The 7,511-nt window shown below is 40.3% G+C and overlaps 1 pseudogene; it reads right to left on the reverse strand.

The window, feature by feature from the left end:
- Window positions 1-820: 820 nt before the first annotated feature.
- LOC127532421 (uncharacterized) lies at window positions 821-3,078 on the reverse strand (annotated as a pseudogene).
- Window positions 3,079-7,511: the final 4,433 nt, after the last annotated feature.

Here is a 7,511-nt window from a genome sequence, read left to right on the forward strand (position 1 = left end):
AGATGACTTCTGTGGGTCTGACTCCAACTCATTGCAGTGCATTTTAAAAAGTTCCCTTTGACACAAGATTATCTTGGGGTCATCCTCACTGTAAATCTTCTGGGCATCATCTTTATCAATCAAACATGAACGACAAAAGTAACGTCCACTGAAAGATTCTGTAAATCCCAGAATTGCATGCATCCCCAAGTTATCCCCAGTTACCTGACATATAGTGCCATGGACTTTTTCAGCAGAAAAAGGCAAATCTAGGCCACAACTCTCAAGCTTTTTGATGTCATTAATCAGTGGTTCTAAAATAGGATCAAAGCCATATTTTTTCAAATCTTCAGTGTGAAACAATGCAACCAAATGAATATTGATCAAAGCAGAGTTAAACTTTGGTGGCAGATTTGAGTACAAAATACAGAGCACCTATTTTGTGAACACCACGTTTTGAACCCAGTGGATTTGCCGTCTCAAAGTCATCATAGAACAACTGGATTTGTAATGAATTCTGGTGTTTAGAGAACAATGGATGCATCTTGAAATAACTTCCATCACAAAAGTTTTGGTATTTGTCAGGTCTTGTTATACAGGTTTCCCCAAGCAGTCTACAAATGTCAGAATTTTGGCACATGAATTTTATTGTTTCCAAAATTGGTATATAAACAAATGCATCGTTCACAGGGACTTGATTATAAGTTCCTGTTTGTTTATTTCGCCTTGTATCAAATCGAATGCCTAGAATTTTTTCGACAGGCTCCACAACGCCCCATTTCTTATTGAGATAATTCAGTCTTTTACTTTCAGTATTGAAGTTAACAAACGGGTTTTCAAAAGTTTCCAGATCTTTTTCCCATTTTTCCCTTACAGGATTATCTTGAGGCACAGCAGACAGTACTTGCTGCTTAACCTGAGAATGGAGTCCACTTACAAGTTCTTCCAAATCACTAACGACTGATGACACAACACTGTTTGCTATGCCACTTGTCCCACTTGGGACTGTTCCGGCAATTTCTGAGGTACAAGGATCTTGAAACACTTGAAAATCAGACTTAGATGGCGCTGGCCTTTCTGCATCTCCACTTCGAAAAAGAATCCATCTCATGAGAACTAATTAAATGTTTTTTGAAACCTGCATATGTTGAAAACTGACGCCTACAACAACCTTGTGCACAAACTAACTTGAACCTGGTGCTAGGATAAAAACTGTGATTAAGTCTTACATGCGAGATTAATGAATGGCAGTGAGCAAAAACAGCATCACAAATAAAACACTCAAACATTTAAGAAACTTAGTTTAGGACTTTTGCCCGCAACTCATGAACTCTAGGAGACTCATTTGTTGTTGCCACATCAATGTTGTACACTGTTGTTTGTAAAAAAGTGAAAAGCTGGCCCAGGTACTCGTCGTACGACAGGTTGAATACGTAGTGCGATTTAAACAGTTCATCAAACGCACCCAGTCAGCTGGTGGCTTGGCAGGGGATGAGCTGTTTGTCCACAACAATGTAGAAAGTGTCGATCCTGTTCCTGGTTCGACCAATAGCAAGGATGTATGGTTGTCTACCATCTCTTTTCTGAAGGTGTTCATCAAGGCTGCAGCATGACTAAAAACAGAAAGGGGGGGAAAAAAATAAATAAAAAATAGAACATCAACATCTTACACTATCAAGTTTAACAGGTCACTAGGGTCTATACCATTACAGTTAAGTTGTATGTGTGTGTGTGGTTTTGTCCTTTTGTTTGACTATGCATTTCAAATTGAGTTAATGCATATAATATTATGGATAACTGGATAATAAAAATACCTTGTGGAAGTGCAACATTTTGTCCACAGCACTGCTGGGACTTATCTTCGTCCTCTTCCGTCCAGCTGTGGGTGGCAGGAGATGGAGAAGGAGCAGCAGTGAAGCCATGTCACTGTCCCAGGCTATCAGGAGGAAACAGAGGAGAGACAAGCCATTACTATCACTGTGATGTCCAAAGTAACCAGCACTTGCTGTTATGGATGAAAATAAATTCTGTCTATTAGCTTACTGGTGTCATCACTCTCGGTCAGTTTCTCAGCAGCTTTTAGAAGTCGGCACAGCTCAGTTGACTGAGTCAGGTGTTTGGCCTCATCGATAACCTTGGGCCTGAAAGTTGTGTCCCACTTCTCCGGCATCTTGGAAGTCGTTTCAGCTCCAAACAGCAGACTGAAGTCTTGATTAAGCTGTTGATCATGCAAGCATATAAATACACATTTCAAAAAGGTCAGAGTATTGTACTTTCATCCAAGAAACAAAAAAGTTAACTGTAAATAAATGAACTGGGCAACTCACCAGCCCTTTGACGTCTAAAAACCGTGGAAATGTTTTAAAGACATCTGTCGTTCTGTGTGGGTCATGCACTAAGTCTTGGCGATATTGAAATGTCATCTTCATCTTCTGAAACACACTTGCTTCATCACGAGAGTGAATGAGAAATGATATGGCTTCTCTGCAGGCATCTCCATCAAGCTGCTCGGGCAAAGTGGTTGACAATCTTCTGCGCTTTGGGCCTTGTGCTTGAGCCACTGTAGCTGTCTTGGCTGGTCTTTTTCCTGTATTCCTGGACATGGTCTTCAGGCGCCATGCTAAATATCCAGTGCCTTTCTCCCCATCATAGAAGTGCTCCTGTCAAGACATTTATAAAACATTAAAGTCTTATTCAATTTTACAAAAAATGTGGTAAAAGAATTACTAAAACGCATAATCACTTTAAAGTAGGTCTGCCATTTTCATGTGTAGTATCCTATTGACAAAATTTATTCTGATTCCAAGACCAAACAACTATGAACTTTGTAGTATACTCACAGTTCAACTATTTTGTTAGATTTGGGTGGTGTCAGTTAGAAATACAGACTGTAAAATGTCAACACTACTTTGAAAGTATCTGTGATTAATCACTCATTTAAACTAAAATCCCCAAACCATTTTCAGTAAAACTGGTGTATTTTCTGGAAGTAATTATGGTTTAACTTACATAGCCCTTTGGAGAAAAAGGATCCTTTAGTGAAGGAAAGAGTGTTATAATTCCCAGGGCATACTTCTCCTTATGTTTATGGGAAGGCATCCTCCTTTAGAAACAACATTCCACATCAGTTTATACCCCAACTGACTGTCAAACTCCAAAACATGTTACTGCTCATATGAACAGGTAAAGATCATATTCTTAAAATACAAAAGCATACAATTGAAGAGTGCTCCATTGGCTTTAATTCAATGCTTTTCTGCGTTGTACTCTGCAAGACATCCTCACCCCCAGGTTTGCAAAGCAAGGCATTTTCTACCATCTATTGGGGAAATCATTAACAATATACCATCAAGATTAGGAGTATAAGTTACAACCACTGATTAAGGAGGGTTACTCAGTTTGACAATTTATGATGTCAACAATATAAATTACATCTGCTTCCCATGAGTACCTCTTTTGCAGCCTCTGACTCAGAAACCTCTGTGCGAGGCCTGGTTGTGACTTCAGGGCTGGATGTACGTGTGCCAATGGGAATCCCTGATTCTACTCCACTGCCGTGGTCATTGCCACTTGAAGAAAGTGACGTGTCAGTATCCGTGAAGGAGGACGTTGAATGATCCAAAGGAGAGAAGTCTACAAGAAACACAACATAGCTGTGACATGTCTGCAAAGTAGCATTTGGCGGTTGCCCAGACACTGGTTAAAAATCACAAACGATCCCACACTTTCAAACTGTGCAATTTTATACATATTTTAAATGTAACTTTTGATAATCTACTTTGTTGAAGTTGCCAAGTCAGAGACATCAGGTTTCAACGGATATTTATGACGCAGAAAAGCCCTGGACATTGATTACAACTGATTTTACAATGACACTTACCTTCCCCTGCAATGATGTCTTGTGTTGTTGTACCAGGTGCAAGCTGTATCTCCTCCAGTGTATGAACTGAGTAGTTAATGTTTCATATTATCAGAATCAGGTTACAAAAAAATAAATGCACACTTTTTCAAACATAATATTTTACACTTTGCTGTTTATGATTAGGGCGCTCGATTTAGACAGATCTGGACTGGCCTCTATCAGTTCCAAAAAAATGCCTTCCTCAATTAATGTGTTGGTCTCATCAAAAACGTCCAGTTCAGTTGCATCAGGAAGCCCAAACTTTTGTTTCACTGTAGGAAGAACATCATGAAAACAGATTAAAAAATACATGATGCTGATCCGAAAGCGCAGTAAACAAAATACATTCCTGGTAGTTCTCTCCCAATAGGTTGAAAGAGGTTGTAGGACAACAGAAAATCTGTTGCAGAGTGAAGGACTCATGCTTCTGACAAAACACTGAGATGGTGATGTGGTGATGGCTTTCAAAATGTAAACCAATTTCCCACTTTAAGGTGATAGATACAATTAATTACACATATGTAAACAGCACTTTAAGGATGACTGATGATGTCCTTCATTTATGTTTTTGGCAAATTAAAACCCATATATTGAAGGCAACAATGAGATGGCTACTCACCTTGAGTGATGAAATCCAAAAAGGTGAACCCTGACAGTAATCGGATGTACTTCTTGGTATGTTGATACTTCACTTTGAGCAACATTGTGGCATCTTTCGACTGCACCTTCTGGAAAAAGTGGAGAAATGTGCAAAGAATTAGACCCAATATGGTCCCCGTAGGAAAGCGATCCAACAAACAGCACTGAAGCAAAAGAAACCGAGGTTGTTTAATTAACTTTTTTAAAAAATTGTAACGTATCCCACCTTCTACCCGCCTATGGTAGTTCATACTCGTGCAACTGAGTAATCAGCTGTACCTCTGCGCTGCCTTTTACGGCGAGCTTGAGTCCACAGAACTGGATATTTGGTGCTGCTACGCTGTAGGCGCACGTCAAGGCAGCTTCGGGTCTGCGGCGCCTCGGAGGCAACGCGGAAGGTTTTGCGACGGCATATTGTCACTGGATGTGAACACGTCCATATCATGGACAATATGCAACAGAGCATAAACGTTTGATATTCGTGCCTGATTAAACGGACCTTGTCTGAAAATGGCTGCAGTTTCAGTAGAGGACGAAGCGACGGCGAGGCACCGCGTGTACCCACCCCCACCCCACTAATTGCGCAGTTTTAAATTCGACAAAGTACCATAATTTGACCACAAAAACACCATAGTTAATCCACTTTTGGTCATTTTAGTATATTTAGACACATACATTTCAGATATACTCAATATCTGGCCGGATAAATTAGTTGCCACTCCATTATTTTGTTTTAAGCTAACATTTTTTGCTAGCAAACGTGGATGCAATTAATAACTGGTCTTAACCAGCTTCAAAGACAATTCAGTCGCTTCCCTCGGTTAACACGACTTCTTACTGCGATCAACATCCTGTAGAAGTTAATATATTATGTTCTTACCTGGTTTGAGCCATATATTCCACGCAGATTCTCCTCCGACCAATCGTCCCGAGTGAAACAGGCGCGCACGTTCAAATCAAACCGGAAATTGTAATCAACTCTGCAAGGAGTGAACAAAACTCATCACAGGTGTTAACATGTAACTTGCTTGATTGACAATGCTGGCAGAGCTATATGATCACTAAAAGTGTTAAAACAACACCAAAATCAACTCCCACCAACTCAAAATTATGAACACCGAAAAAACAACACTACAGATTTTGCTGTGTATATTGTACATACATTATTTGTTCAGTTTAAGTTTAACATATCATGTGGGTCAATTTACCCCTTTATATTTAATATATGTATTAATTAGAAATATAAAATATCAAACTATTAAATGTTTAACATAAACACTGACGATTTAAATTCACGGTGTGTATGTGTGCAGCTATGGCAGGTGATGCTCTACTATCTACTTTTTAAAATTAATATGAAAGTCCATGGTTATAATTATCCGTAAATATGCAATAACATAACGACATCTCTAGCGCTTATAACAAACCAAACCGTTTAAAAATCGGTTGAAAATTGAGCAAGCTATGGTTAATTAAATAGTACATGCTCCATAGGCATTAATGTTATCAGTGAGCCAGCAGCCCCTAGGTAAGATGGCCACCGCATAGCGACATCAGCCCTCACTGGCTCACAGTGTCTGTAAGCTATCTAGCCTTTCTATGTATACCTGGCAGCCAATGAGTTAAAGATATCTTGAATGAAATTTTGACTAGACGAAATGACGTTGCAGATATCTGTAATGTTGTGCTATTAGTCCTCCCACTTTCAGGCGGAAAGCGGTGAAATGCGAAATGTGAAATGATTTGAACTTTTGACGCCTTTTTTTGACGCCTTTTTTTGTCTGGTTGCCATGGCCTCCCGGCTGGACAACGTTTCCCTTTTTGACAGACTTTTCAGTACAACTACCCGTGCTCGACAGGAACTGGCAGCAAGAGAAACGGATAATATTGTGGATGCAACGAGACGGCTATTTCGCCGTCAACCCCAACTCCTTCGGAGTAAGTGTTGCCAGCATAGGCTACATACCACCGAACTAGCAAAGTAGCAAAAGCGCGGCTAAATTCATTTAATTTTTCTGGCTATAATTGATTCAATAAATAGCAATCAAAGTTCCTGATCTCTTCTCTCTTCTCTCTCCCTCAGGTCTCTGTTTTTGCGGTTGCCATGGTGCTGCATCTAGCGTCTTAAAGGGACAGTAACATGCGTTCTATGAGTTGCTGGTTTACTGTGTGGGTTACATTCACATCTATATAAATGTCTTTTAATTGTGTATGAACTGCCCTTCGCACCACTGTATGGTGCACACTGTCATTATGCACATCTTCAATGTATAGGAAATGTAAGTTTTGTATTTCTATGTTGCTTTATATTGTACTCTATATCTTCATGTAGTTTAAAACTTACATGCCTCTTTACCATACTTATCTCTCCCCTTTTTGAGCTACTGTAAATGCCAATTTCTCTTGGAGATCAATAAAGTATCAACCTGATCGACAGGTTTGATTGATCTATGTATCATGTCTTGTTTTCATGTTTACCTTTACCTAAGGTAGTGTCTACAGATACGGACCCGTACCCATAGCCTGTGGGCTACGGATACGGCACTTTCCATTTGCCAGACAGATACGGACCCGTACACGAGTCTCGCGAGTCAGGAAGCTGCTAACCACTGCAAACTGTTGAAAGGTAAGCAAAGGTTAAGGTTAGGGTTAGTGTTAGGGTCAGGTTTAGGGTCCGTACCTGTAGTACCGATGCTACGGGTCCGTACCGCTAGCGTCTACTGGGAGTCACGTGACTAGATCTCGCGTATCTGATTGGCAAATGGCAAGTGCCGTATCCGTAGTCCACAGGCTACAGGTACGGGTCCGTACCTCTAGCAACAACCTTTACCTAACACTGCAATCTCCCCATGGGATGAGCGTGGTTGTGGTGTGACGCATGTGGGCCTGCGTGCCTGCGTGCCTGTACAGGGCTGATGAAGGTTGGACGCTCATCCCATTCGGCCGCATATGGATAAATAAACAAAATTATTATTATTATAATTGCCTTTTT

The sequence above is a fragment of the Acanthochromis polyacanthus genome, chromosome 23, assembly GCF_021347895.1.
Source record: "Acanthochromis polyacanthus isolate Apoly-LR-REF ecotype Palm Island chromosome 23, KAUST_Apoly_ChrSc, whole genome shotgun sequence".
NCBI classification, from domain to species: Eukaryota; Metazoa; Chordata; class Actinopteri; family Pomacentridae; genus Acanthochromis; species Acanthochromis polyacanthus.